Source organism: Helicoverpa armigera, chromosome 19 (assembly GCF_030705265.1).
Source record: "Helicoverpa armigera isolate CAAS_96S chromosome 19, ASM3070526v1, whole genome shotgun sequence".
Classification (NCBI taxonomy): Eukaryota; Metazoa; Arthropoda; class Insecta; order Lepidoptera; family Noctuidae; genus Helicoverpa; species Helicoverpa armigera.
In genome coordinates this window covers 4,874,877-4,889,136 of record NC_087138.1, presented here as the reverse complement: position 1 = coordinate 4,889,136, position 14,260 = coordinate 4,874,877, and the positions used below count along the sequence as shown (strand labels likewise).

Genomic DNA, 14,260 nt, shown 5'->3' with positions numbered 1-14,260 from the left:
AATATTTTTTGTGAATATGAATATTGACTTATACCCAGATCTCTTTCTTTGGTTAGTAAGCCATGATCCTTGTACTCTCTTTCTCTTTCTTTTTATGTATCCATATATATATTTTATGTATTGTCTCAATTCATTGATACATCCTTAGTCATTTCATTGCAACTTTGTTTTCGGTCTGTCTCTGCCCTACAACCGTCTCGCCGTGGCGACAACGGTGAGTCGTTGCGCTAGGTCGCGGCGACAGTTTATTTTTAACCGTTTTGACATTTTGACATCAAAACCGTTTACTGTGGGACAAATGTCGGCTTTGTCGATGAGGTTTTTAGCATTTTTTTTTGCTAGTTTCATCGATGGTATCATTACTTGTAAAAGCTTACAACAAAATAACAAAAGCTAGCAGATTATTTTGCTTGAGTTTGTCAGTATTAACAATTATAAACATTCTACCGTCAAAGGTGTTGAAATGAATATGTTATTTAAAGTGTCCTTACTAAGTTGTTCCATGTTGACATTATTACGTATATCTTATCTAAATCGTGTGATAATACGGCGCCAGCGCATTGTACATGTATGTCATCAATATCACGTTATCAATGAAGATTTATGAGCAGTGTGCTTAATTCATGACCTAAATAATATGTAAGGCTTACCATTTTTCTCACTGCAGGATATGGAATCCATGTTCTGATTCAGTGAATTCATTAATGAGATAGTCATTTCATATTGTAGAGATACCGCACCAAATGTTGATATTGTCCTGTTATCAGAAATTCAGGCTCCCATTTCTTTGCCATCATGTATTGCATTTGAGGTGTTCCCATTCATATTTCGTATACTTCTTAATTTACTTGAAAGGACATGTTTCTACTTTTTAAGAATTGTAAAGACTTGTGCTTGAATTGTTCGTAATAAAAAGAATCAGCAATGCAAACCACCTACCTGTACTTACAATGAACGCATAATTAAAATAAGACGTGATCGATTACAAATCAAGGCATGTCTAGTTTTTTTCAGTTAATTCTATTTCCAGCCATTCGTATTGTTGCAGGTTATTAACAATTTATCGAGAACCTTATCGAATTGTATAATTGTATGACTTTGACCTTATTTTTATAAAGATAAATGTCAGCTAAATTACTGTGTCTAGACGATTCAATTAGACATGCATTTTTTATAATTATTATAATCTAAAATGCAACAACGCAATGATACACTTAATGTACACAGCTAAAATGCAGCAATTCTTGTTATTATTCTGCACCTAAATTGGAATTCATATTGTTCATTATCCAGTGCATAAATGCTTACCTACTATATTATTAATGTGAAAGTGAGTCTGTCTCCTTTTCTGCCTGCAGCGTTTTCATACAAGATATAACTGGATAGATGGCTGACTGGAATAGGAACGGCTAGTAAAAATTAAGCAGAGATAAAAGGGAATCGAATGGAGAGAGATTTAAATGCATCAATATCAACTTTCCTATTATGTAAAAGTTTACCATCAAGATTGCTCTATAACACGCAAGCACAGCTTATAATTCCTACAAAGACCGGTTCATTTCGAATTAACCTGTGACCTGCATAATTCTTTTCAAAACGACTTTTATTGTCTTTTTTCTCACGACTTCAAACCTTAACCTTTATGAGTTTTTTTATAACTTTTTTTTATTACTGGGTGCCTATTATATCATCGGTTTACTGTATGACGGTAACAATGCAAAAATACATACAAATGCTCATTAAATGAGTTCTAGACATTGATCGTCCTAAAACTATTGTTGAGAATGGTGTACCTTAGAGACCACTTTAGAGAAAAATATATATTTTAGAATATAAGTGTCAATAAGTACTATTTTCAAGCTCATAATTATACACAACGTTCTTTGAAGATAAAAACATTTAACATAAAATAACATATAATATTATAGGCAAGGTATAGATAGTTCAACTCAGATTTGCGCGCGGCCCTATGTGTGCGTCGGCTTGTAAATATACTACTTTCATTTGTGTGACACTGACGTCGTCCGAGCATGACGTGTTCTTATCGCTTTTTGTTATGGGTACAGTCGTTTACGAAAATACTAGTTATTCACGACTCAAAGCTTTTTATTATTAAATATAGTTTTTCATTATTTTCTCATACGTCTTTTCAAATTGACATTGACAGTATCTAAGAAATAAATAAGGTGAAATATCTAAGATGAATTAAATACTCCTTACATATTTTCAGGCTGGGGGTACGCGGACAATAAATAAAAGTGTGGACTAAGAATGTAAAAAGAGGTATAATCTAGTATAATAATGTAAACAAAATGTGTGGGGAATTAAAATAAATTAAATTGCTTCGCATAATGTCGACCAAAATAAGACGGAAATAATGAAACTCATAAATGAACGTTTAAGTCAAATTGATGAAGGAATGTGGGGTAATACTTGTCGACATGTACAAAACAAAAAAGAAGAATACTATAGACATTTTGACATGGAGTCAGAATTTATAATTCATCTTGGAGAGTAGCGAATCCGAAAATTCATCATTTGATTTTTCAAGTAGCGATTCATAATCATTATAAATAAATAAACATTAAATTACGTAATAACTGTTTTTCTTTAAACACCACACACTCCCATATAACCCCTAAATAACTGTATTGTACCCGACTGTACCTCTTGTCACGCACACAAAGTCACTGTATATGTACAAGGGTTACCCACACATAAGGCCGCGCGCACGACTGAGTTGAACTTACTATACTTGCTTCAGGTGCCAGTTACAGCAAAACTCGAAAAAAGGTCACGCACGTGATAGTTCACTGTAAAACCAGAATTCGCGTATTTCTTGTCTTTTACTTGTTTACGATATAATAAACATCATCATGTGCTTATTATTCTGCCTAACACGCAATAGGTAAGCGTAAATTGCTTATTACAGGTGATGGAGTAACCCTATTATTATTGGGTACAAAATTGGAGTTGTGCCTTTAATTTGTGATTTGTTTGACTCGATTCTAAAGACTTGCAAAACTGCAATTAGTGCTATGAAATATATTTTATCCTGGCTAGTTTTATAGGATCCCCAAATGGTTGTTAACATAGAGATGGTTAAGTAAGATTTCTTTAAAAGGACTGTCAATTATTGACCATATTTGAATAGTTTAAATTGAATAAAGATAATACTCTCCTGGTCCATGACAAAAATTCTTAGAAAGCATGTCACCACAATCAAATCAAGCAGAAGCTTTCTACCCACAAAACGACTCATATATTCCAGCACCTGATAACTCAAATTTTACGAGCTCCTCAACAAAAGGTACTTCTCCAACCTCATCAGCAGCTGACCACGTGATGTTTTGACAAACAAACCGCAGCGTACGCGCAGCTTATGTGTCAACAATAGAAAGGGCTCGGTCACGCCTCTTACTAAGTAACTGTCGTAACCGCTAGCGAAGAGAAACTGTGTTTTGATGATCAAGTTGCTTTGTGAAATATTTTGAGGTGAAAAGTTTCTTGTGTCATTTTAATATTAAATGCCTTTTGTGGTTATGTGACAGGGACGCAAAGGGCTTCTTTAAAAAATTGAACAAATTAATTCAATTTCTAGTCGCAGTAGTCGTTCCTCCTCATCCTCCACATACATGGAAACAACCTCCTTGAGCTAATCTCAGGAGGTATAATGGTCATCACCAGACTTTGAAACCCTGGGCCTTAACAACCGGGTCATTGAAACTTTCCTTATAAAATTTTCCTTCACCATTTTCAGTATAATGACGAAATGAATTGCACAAAAGTCAAGTGCATGACTCCTTAGATTCAACCTACGCATGTATGTAAATTCGTGGTCACAGACATCTACCAATTTACAGGGTGCGAACTCTGAAACATGAACGATGAAATTGGCATTCCAAAATATACTTAGTTCCATATTTTTTCCACTTTAGCTTAATGTCATTGACCTATTTATTGCTTTCAGCAGTAGCCGCTGTGTAGCACGTGGGGTCACACACATCTGATAACGACCACGTTTTTCTTTCGCACGAGATGTCTCAACGTCACATGGTCGAATTTGCATAATTAATGTAGGAGCCAGTGATCGCTAATCTCACAGCTGTTTACAGATGTCCAAACAGTCTTTCGGATGATTAATGGCTTAAGGAATTTTAATCAAGCAAATATGGACTGGCGTATCCTTTTCTGAAAGTTGGTTGTTTTTTTTTTCAGAATGTATGGAACAAATTGTTTGTTTAATAAAACAATTAAATTAAAACAAAACCTAAAACACATAACAATAAATAAAACAACTTAATCGCCCATATAGAACAATTCACCCACTTTCAACTGAAATAAATTAACCTCTGTGTAAACCAACCTTCAGTTACATTTAACGTTTAAAAAAGAGACATAACAATATATCCTTTTGCACATAAACGTTGGACGAGACGAATGAAAAGGGGGGAAATAAAAAAGGATAACAGATGGCGCCTGTGTCCCGGCGGCGCCTGAGCATGGTCGCTTTTTATCACAAAACAAATATGAGTCAGAAGGTCAAGCATACGGTTTACAGACTTTTGAGTAAACAACGCAATTCATCAATCGTGCCTACAGTTTCAGATAGTAACACTGTCATTGTGAAGTCAGTGTTGTAATTATATCAGTTTCTCTGTCCTGAATCCCTTTATCAGGAAAGTGATCCCTTCATGAGTTACCCAAAAGGCATGATTTTGAAGCAGAAGGATAGGGTTGCATCCCTATTCACCAGGATAAAAGCTTAGTTACTATACATCGCAATACAAGTCTAGCAACTATTCAAAATGTGTTTTGTGTGCAGCAAATGAGCATATAACTCGTATATATTATAACCAGTGGTCGGAATAGGTAGAGCTATTTGGGGTGAATGACCGCAAACATTGATATTAACATGGACATGCCTCTGAAATCCCGGGATTTTGAAATTGTCGATTGATTTAAGTGAGTTAATATGGGTAAGTGGGCAGTTATGAGCAGGTAGTAGGTGAGCACCCAAACAGTATATACTTACTTATAAACACACACAGGGATCCTGGAACGTTGTTAGAGGTAGCTTCGTGAAATATGAATTAATTAAGTAAAACTGTTAGAAACGATACTAAATATACTTTACTGCACAAGGAAATATTAAATGCCTACACAATACAGAATAGAAAAAGATAATATCGCTGCCACCGGCTGGAGGTACGCGACGGCTGAGGGGGAGCGCGAGGGGAGTGCTAGCGCCGGGTTTACGCGGGCAGCGGGAGGGGCGCGGGATCGGCGGGCACGAGCGCTCGCCTGCGCCGCTGCGAGCGAGACGGCGCTTCATTTTACCACGGCGGTGACGCCGCATTTTGTTATTTCGTATTTATTGTAATTAATGTAATACACAATTGTCAAATCAGTCTACGAGTTTTCCTGACCAGCTCCTGCTACACTAAGTTATCGATACATCAAGAACAAACCAATTTATCTCTCTTTTATTATTATATGTTTATGCTCCATGTTGCCAACCCGTCGTAAGCGCTGTTTTCGTCGCTTATTTTTTGTCTCTTTCTATCTTAAAACGTCTAAAGTATTAGCTGTCTCACTTATACAAATACAGGTACAGCGGGCTTCACTCACTCTTTGTTTCGGCTTGTAGAGTGCGCACGTGTGATTTATTGTGTTCCTTATTTTATTTGACGTTGGCTTGTTAACTGGTTTCTGGAATCTTACTAACACGAATACTTTGGCTTGGATTTACGAATTTTGATTTGTTTTTTGCGGACTGGATACATTTGAAACTGTTTATTTGATTTACCTACCACATTTGGGTAAGTGTTTTTTATTTTTATAATATCTACAAAGGACATTTAGTGAAAAAGTAAAGTAATTGTCCTCTGCTAAATACATATTTTTTCAGGCTTCCGAAGTTCCAAAGGAAGCTTTATAGTTTTGCCTTGTCCGTCTGTTTGTCACAGCCAATTTTGATATACAAAAGTTTGAAGTGGAATTTTTCGTTAGTGACCTGAGTAGCAGGGAACTTGTTTACGTAAATTGTGCTCTTCCGCTACCCTACACCTTGTAGGTGATCCGACACGCACCTGACCGCTTTTTTCTAATATAATCTTGTGTTAAAAGCTAAGTCAATTACAATACAAGGTGGACTAAGTCCTCCCCTCGCACACCCTTCAAGTACCGCGTTTTCCCACAATAACCATTTTCATTGGCTATTGACTGCTCTTACCTAAATATTTTCGGACATGAGCTTGACAGTGTTCTATCTGATTGTCTTAATCGGCTAACAAAATGCATTTGAATTATGTATCTCATACTTACTGTGCAATTGTGCAACTGTGTGTGGAACAATTTTTCGTGAATTTTTCACACCGTTTTTATTTCGACTATTTATTGGAAAGATTTTAACTGTTTACTATTGTTTTAGGGCGATAAACAAGAAAAGCCAAAAATGCCAAATATCAAGGAAGAAACAGTACAAAAGTGGATATCCGAATATCCAGAGCTGTTATACGACCACGCTAGTCGTTCAATATATTGCTCGAAGTGCGAGAGCCATATAACGGCGAAAAATGTAACATCAATAGACATGTCGAAGGAGCCGTGCACAAGGGAACGTTTAAACGGCCTCCGGAGGAATTTTATTCCGACCTGATCAAGTTTCTGGTTCTGTGCAATATTCCCTGGTCGCAGATGAAAAATCCAGCATTCAAGGAGTTTTTTCAGAAATATATCTGTACTGTTTGTTGTTGTACTTGTACTAGTCGTAAAGTACCCGATGAGTCGCTGTTACGAAAAGTATATTTAGATAAAGTTTTACTAACAAAATCAAAACAATTTATGAAAAAATCAAACTGAAAAATTGTGGATATCATTAGACGAGACAACAGATTTTTTAGGTAGAAATATTGTACATTTTTTGATAAAACCATTGCATGAGAATATCTCAAATCGGCCATATTTAATTGCCTGCAAGATGTTAGAGGTGGTTAATGGACAAACCATTGCCAACTTTGTAATACAGTGTCTTGAAAATCTATGGCAAAACTCGTTTGAAGAAAAAGTTGATAATATTTTAATACTATGTACTGATAGTGTAGCATATATGATATCTGCAGGGCAAAATTGAAATGCTATTTACCACAATTAAAACATGTAACATGTTTTGCTCACGCACTTCATCGTGTTTCTGAGCAAATTCGAATGGAATATAATGATGTGGATATTTTGATATCAAATGTAAAAAATATTTCTAAAAGCGCCAAGCCGTGTTCGCATTTTAAAAGAAAATACCCTGACTTACCACTACCTCCACAACCAATTATTACAAGGTGGGGTACTTGGTTGGAGGCAGCATCATACTACGCAAAACATTTTGATGCAATAAAAGATGTTTTGTCTCATTTATGCAGCTCTGATGCAATAGCTATCCGAAACGCGAAAACATATTACAAAAGAAAACATACAAAACGAGTTACAATATATAGATGAATATTTTTCAGTTATACCGTTTGCTTTAAAAGAATTACAAAAGCACCACTTGACGCTAAGTGATTCATTTTTAATATTAGATACAGTCAGAACTTGTATAAATGAGTGTGCATCAGAAAATATTAAAAATAAAATTGAAAAAGTTATAGAAAGAAATCCGGATATAGATATATTACGAGAATGGAGTGAAAAAATTGTAAGAAATGAAACAGATGACCAAATTTTATTGAAATGCAAATTTGCTCCAATGACCTCAACAGATGTCGAACGTTCATTTTCCATATATAAATGGATTATGGATGTAAAAGAAATACATTAAAATGGATAATATAGAAAAACTGATGGTCATTTATTTCAATTCCGTAGATGGTGATGGGTTTTCAGCGAAGACTGGTAGACGATGAAACATCATCGTCTACCGGTTTAGAATAATTTAATAAAAAGATTAAATTAATAAAAAAATAGTTAATTATTTTCATCACGCGCAGTAGCGTGAAGTCTTTCATTTACGAGCATGTCAAGAGCTTCTAGGAATAGAAAGTGTATCGTAAAGTTTTGTTACTAATCGTTAAAGATTAACATAAGGAAACGGCTTCACGTCACTGCGAGTCGTGAAAATACCTACTCTCTATCAATGTTTTCAATACGACGGCGTTATTAATGCTGAAAATGTCATAATTACATTTTACGAATGATATAGTACAAAGTTCTTTATGCATATTTTGTAATTTATTTGCTACTTACTACTTTAGTTAAGTATATTTATATATCGTTGTAGACAGACCAACCAGTAATGTCAACTGTTTTGAAAATTAAATAATATATCTAACTCGATCATCGCATTTTATTTATATTCCATGTCTCCTATTTACTATAGTAAACTAATAAAAGTGGATTATCCATTTAAATATAATGTTCTAATTAAGCACTGACAAAAGAAAGTACTTAGTTGTTTTTTTTTTAATTTCGATAATTCCCGGAATTTTTGGAAATATTTGGCATATCTATGTTATGTCCGCATGTAGCAAATAACAAAAATACTTCTACTTATGCCTATAAAAACTACTTGAACAATGTTTTTTTAATTCCAAGAATTCCCGGGATTCCGGGAAATATTTGGCATATCCATGTTATGTCCTCATGTCGCAAGTAGCCAAAATAGCTCTACCTATTCCGACCACTGATTATAACATAATGCTTTTTTTGGTAGGTTCAAAATACCCCTCTCGTTGTGGGTAGTACTCCTTCTAGTACCTTTCGTGTACCAGAGTCGCGATAACTATTTATAACAGTCCCCAGCCGGCTTTCGTCTTAATGAGCCTTCTGCCATTTGACTATTTCGTTCTATTAGCGCCGACGTTGCAAGGATATTGCGTGTTTGTACTGCACACGTTAAGGCCGACTTTCGTGAGTTAATGCAACTACCTGTTTTCCCTGATAATAACATTCATTTGCATATAACTGCAATAACTGTATTATAATTTCCTCAAAAACGTGACTTAATTAGGATTAAAATGTTTTGTGGTGTAACTGTGCAGTATTTTGGACTTTATTGTTCATTTATTATAGTGGTAATTAGGGTGAATATATCAACAGTTACATTTTCGATAGGTCAACAACTGAATATTGGACAGATGTTAACATAATTACATGTAAGCAGCTTAATTATGTCTTTATACATTGAGACATTGCCCTTCTTATTTATTGATGTAGATAGGCGGCATGTTTTTTGGTTTTTTGCTCGTCGAAAATAAAGACGACGTCGAAAAGTCGTTGTGACGTATGCATTCCAATAAAACTTGTAGCAACAGATGAAAATGACCTTGGAAAAGTAACAAAAGTACTAAAAGGTGATTTGAAAATACAAAAACTAAGAATTTAGCATATAAACTAACATTGTGTGTCCAAAAAACTAACTTCACATTTCCTGAAATCTTGGTCTTTACAAGTAGGTATAGCATATATCTGGCAAGATTTCAATGCGGTGTTGAAAAATCTACAAAAGTAATTTCGTTTTACAATCCAAGAAAATGATAGCCTTGCGTGTTGAAGCATAACAATCACAATGACCATCGGAAACCTTGTAGAAAAAGATAAAGTTGAGATTGAAGTGTTATCACTCCATGTCATCTCCATGGAGAACAAAATGACTAGCGGAGGTATCATAACGCAAAATCTCCTAAGAAAGTAACGCGCCAAAATGTGGGTGTTCGGGGCACGAGCTCCATATATGGAACTCTCTTACACGCCATCTATGGAATCCGCCTATTATTTTCAAAGTAAAACCACCAATCAATCAAGACCAATCTTTGACAGTTTAGTTTCACAAGGGACCCGAAAGCCTTGTTAGTTGTAGTAACTGATCATACCTATCGTACGTTAAATGACCTACAAGGTGTCTGACCTACCTTCCTTTTAGCATCTCCGCTATCTTTCCTTCCTCCTTGTCTATAGTACTTGAAATATCAAGGTTCTACCATATCATGTAACAGCAGCCACAAGTTATTTGCGGTTGTAAGCCGATGTTCAGCTAATCAGGTTTTATTAACAGCACGAGGAAGTTGCATTGCGGTGTTACGGCTTAGGTACTGTTATGCAAACTTTGTGCATGATACTTTGTGGATTATTGAGTTATTACTTAAGTAGCTAGAGTAGCAATTATAAAAGGATTTTCATGTTTAAAAGAAAATTTGTCTACAGTTAAGGATCTTCGATGTCTCCGAGACTAGTTGTCCTGAACATAATTTCTTATTAAGAACGATTGAAGATATATTTAGGTACTTTTAAGAAATATTACGAAGATCGTCGAGTAAGTGTTTTTAAGTTACAAATAAGGATAATTAAAGTGGGAGTTTTAACTCATCTGACATGGCTAACGGAACCCCTTAGAACGCTTACTCCAAAGTACTTATTGGCACTCGTGTCCATTCCTTTGAAGAGTACCAGCTTGAATTTCTACTCAAAAGCCAGCTACATTCCAACCACCAATCCACCATTCTCACATTTCAACAGCTCCATACATTGTAAGGCTCACGATAACTGTAATAATCTCCAACAGCGCAAGAACTGCCTCTCGTAATATTACCCGCGCACGCGCATCCAAATGAATGACGCCTGTCTAATGGTGGCACGAGAGATGGTAATAAAGTTACCACTTACCACTGTAGCAAAGCATGGTAAAATGACGGTACGATTAGTTAGAAATGCTATTAGTGGTTAAGATAGAAAGTTACATTGGTAGTCAGTTTTTGTTATTTTGTTAATCGGCTGTCTACCAAATTTTCTTAGTACATAGTAGCAAAAAGGTACGTTGGGTTTCATGGAAACTACTAGTTCAAAAGTAGCCCAGTAACACATTCTTTCAGTACCATCAGAAACTATATATTTTTTAAATCAGAGGTCCTGAGAAACCAACTCTTCGGCTTTAAAATATCAAGTCGGAGTATCAAAATCAGAAACAGGAACTCCAGTCATTTAAAGAGTTGAGAGACTGAAATTATTTTTGCGCCATTTTAGAGCTCACACGGTTTTAAAACGCTAATCACGCCTATCTCATTATTTCGAAGCGTAAATAATTGGGCACTATAACAGCACAATTTAAAAACTCGTTAAACAGAAAGTAGGTAGATAAGTACGTTTTAAAATTAATTGAAGAAACGTTGCAAGTATGGTAAAAAAACATAGTAGCTTGTACTTCGAGAATGAATGCTTGCAATCATGGTTACCTAACCGCGAAACACGTGAAGGAATGTATTTCTAAGTCTTGTTTAACGAACGAACTACACATTTTAATGGGAAACCACATCAATGGTCATAATTGCTTATCACGTCATAACATTCCTACCATAACTTTGGTACCATATAAATAAGGTAGCTTGCAAGGAGAAACTGAAATGAATGGCGCTTTTTTGGGAGCTCTATATTCACTAAAAGATGGCAATATACAGATATGATGATGCCAAAAAAGGGACAGTTCAGTTATCAGTACTTTAACATCACTAAAATGGCTGAAAATGCGAACGCCTATGCTCAGTCAAACTTCCATTAAGTTTTCACGAGCAAACTTGTCTCGTATCTAGATTTAAGACACGTTGAAAGCCATTTGGGTATCTAAACCAGATCTATTACTGCACTAACTTTCATGACTAGATCTTACAATCTTAACATACTTCGATCACTACATCGTACCTTGTGAGCTAAAATTGCTCCTTTCAACATTAAAAGACCAATTACGATCTCGCGTGTTCAAACTAACACAGACCGGGGTATCGGCGCAAATTATATCAATTACCTTTCATATAACACCTATATTGAAAGTTATTATAATATAAAGGTCAGATATAATCATAATAAGTGGCCCAGAGCCCTGTGATTATGAGTAACTGAAAAAACATGATTTTTATTAGGTGAGGACCGTGTTTTTATTTGGCGTGTACAAAATTTTGGATAATTACTTAAATTGGTCAAAAAATGTTCATCACATTGAACTTTGTTATAAGACTGGCGTTTTTATGTGTCTTGTGTGTTATCCAAAGCTGATACTTTCGTTTTAATTATTCGTTGATTAATAAAAAGCAAAAAAAGGTAAAAGAGTAGGTATCCATGGAGTGCTTAGATGGTTCTTCTACACAACACAACATTTTCGGAACCTAGCCTTAACGTTTTAGAAGTATCTGTAATTGGCCCACGTAAAATAAAACCCTTAGCTTTTTTTTTCGCGGAGTTCCACCAATACACAGTTGAAACCACGCCATAGAACTAAATCACCTGAACTAAGACCACTACATATTTTCAACACCATGCTACTACTTCCAAGCAACTATCCGGTTGCCCAACCACGGCTCGTATTACGCACATTTATTGCCATTAGCGGCTCGTCTTGATAGAGATTGATTGGTAAGTAAAAAACTAATTGCCTGCGTGGCGTAGAAGCCGATTTATAAATGCATACCAATGGGAATGAGGCGATAGTAATCAGTCAACGGATACTGGTATGGGTTTCGAAACCTTTGACAGTTTGTATGGAATTCGGGTGTTTTTGAAGGTTAAGTTAGATATGAAGTAATAAATTAGCTTTGGACTTGTAAACACTGTTTACATACAGCTGCTTATAACTTAAAGGTTTATCATTATAAAATTTTCCCAAAGTGGTATTCATCAACTACTATAAACAGAAGTTTTGTAGATTTTTGTAAGGAACTGCGTGGAACAACCGTTGTACATGAAGAAGAGGAATGGATGAATAATATTGATACCTTACTACAATGAGAAAAGTTCAACAAATATTGCGAATTCAATAAACGATGGATTCCACGGTGACCCTTTACAGAAATCTACATAGCTATCCATTATATCCAACTTCACCTATTACAGTAATTCCATATTAATTCACGTACCTATACCAAGTACCGTTACGGCGAATGAAACAGTCCCAGCTAGAGACGTACTATAATAACCATGGGAACAAAAAGCCGCAGGGTCACCTCTATGCCATAATACCGTTTAGTGCATAATCAATTTCGTGAAAGCCGACCACGATTTTCTCTCAGAAGTGTGACAAAGTTGTATAAACTTACAATGATGGCCCTTTATTAGCCAATTATCGAGCGTGTGTTGACTGGATGAGGTGATAATTTATTTCCTATGCCGATGGTAAATATACTATTTGAGAGTATTTAGGTCACATACTTACAGAGACTAGAATACTTTTTAGAACACACCATGGACCTAGCATAAAAAGTTATGATAAAAAGCGTCGTTTCGATTTCAGAGTTTTTACTTACAAACCTTAGGTGAATATTGTCAAGCGAGGCAAGTCACCTTTGCAACGTGCGGAGATTTATACACATGGCTGGTTCTAAAAAACTTTCTCACCCAAAAATATTCAAATAAATCATAGGTATTTTCTAACGCCAAAATTCAGCTGTCAAAAACTTCCCACAAAAGTTTATAGTGAAAAATGACAAAAAAAGGAGTTGCATGTGCAAACAAGTGCGTTCGTGCAATGTTTGAGTGTACGGTACTGTGGTGAACAATGCGTCTGTTTACTGTCTGCCAGCTTGGTGGTGCGTGCCACTGCTGTTTGCACTGTAAACAACGAAAAATAGGGAAAAACGCGAAAAACTCCACTTCACTGTATCGAAATTCAAGTTATTGGTAGTCGGGTTTTTTGTGGATACAGTCTTGTTTGGGTTTCGATGGAGTGTATTAATTTGACAGCGTCCAAAATTGATCAACTGCCTCCTCAATCAACTCCGAAATACAAGCGATTTGAGTCCAAATGGAATATTGTGGTGGAACAGAATTTGTGAAAATTGTCGACGTAATTTTCGCAATGTTCGCTATTTCTGGTAACGATCAACAATGGTCAGAACACGCCATAAAGCCGTGTTGTGTACAGTTATTGTAGCGGACGCTTCCGGATTATTTCCAGAGCCAAATGTTGAACAAAACGAACACACATATCGCGCATGACTCAATAAAAGATCACACGCGTGCCATTTCATAGCACAATAAAACAGGTATTTGAAGTTGAAAAGATGTGATGAAAGCCATTTAGGTTCCGGCTTCGGGCATCTCGCCAGCGCTCATCGTTAGATACCTAGAACCGTGATGACTGATGGCTACCATTTCAAAAGTCTAAATGAGTATAATTTAATTCTACCAATTAAAGCTATCGGTAGGTCAAACTTATAGGCAATAACACCAGGCCACAAAGGCCTGATTAAAAAAACAGCATAATCTGAAAATAACAGACTGTTGA

General features: G+C 35.7%; 1 protein-coding gene across 8 annotated transcripts in view; it reads right to left on the bottom strand.

Annotated features, from left to right (window-relative positions):
* LOC110372993 (uncharacterized) overlaps window positions 1-14,260 on the bottom strand; it is a 116,861-nt gene that overhangs the window by 52,241 nt on the left and 50,360 nt on the right. The gene's annotated exons all lie outside the window — the stretch shown is intronic.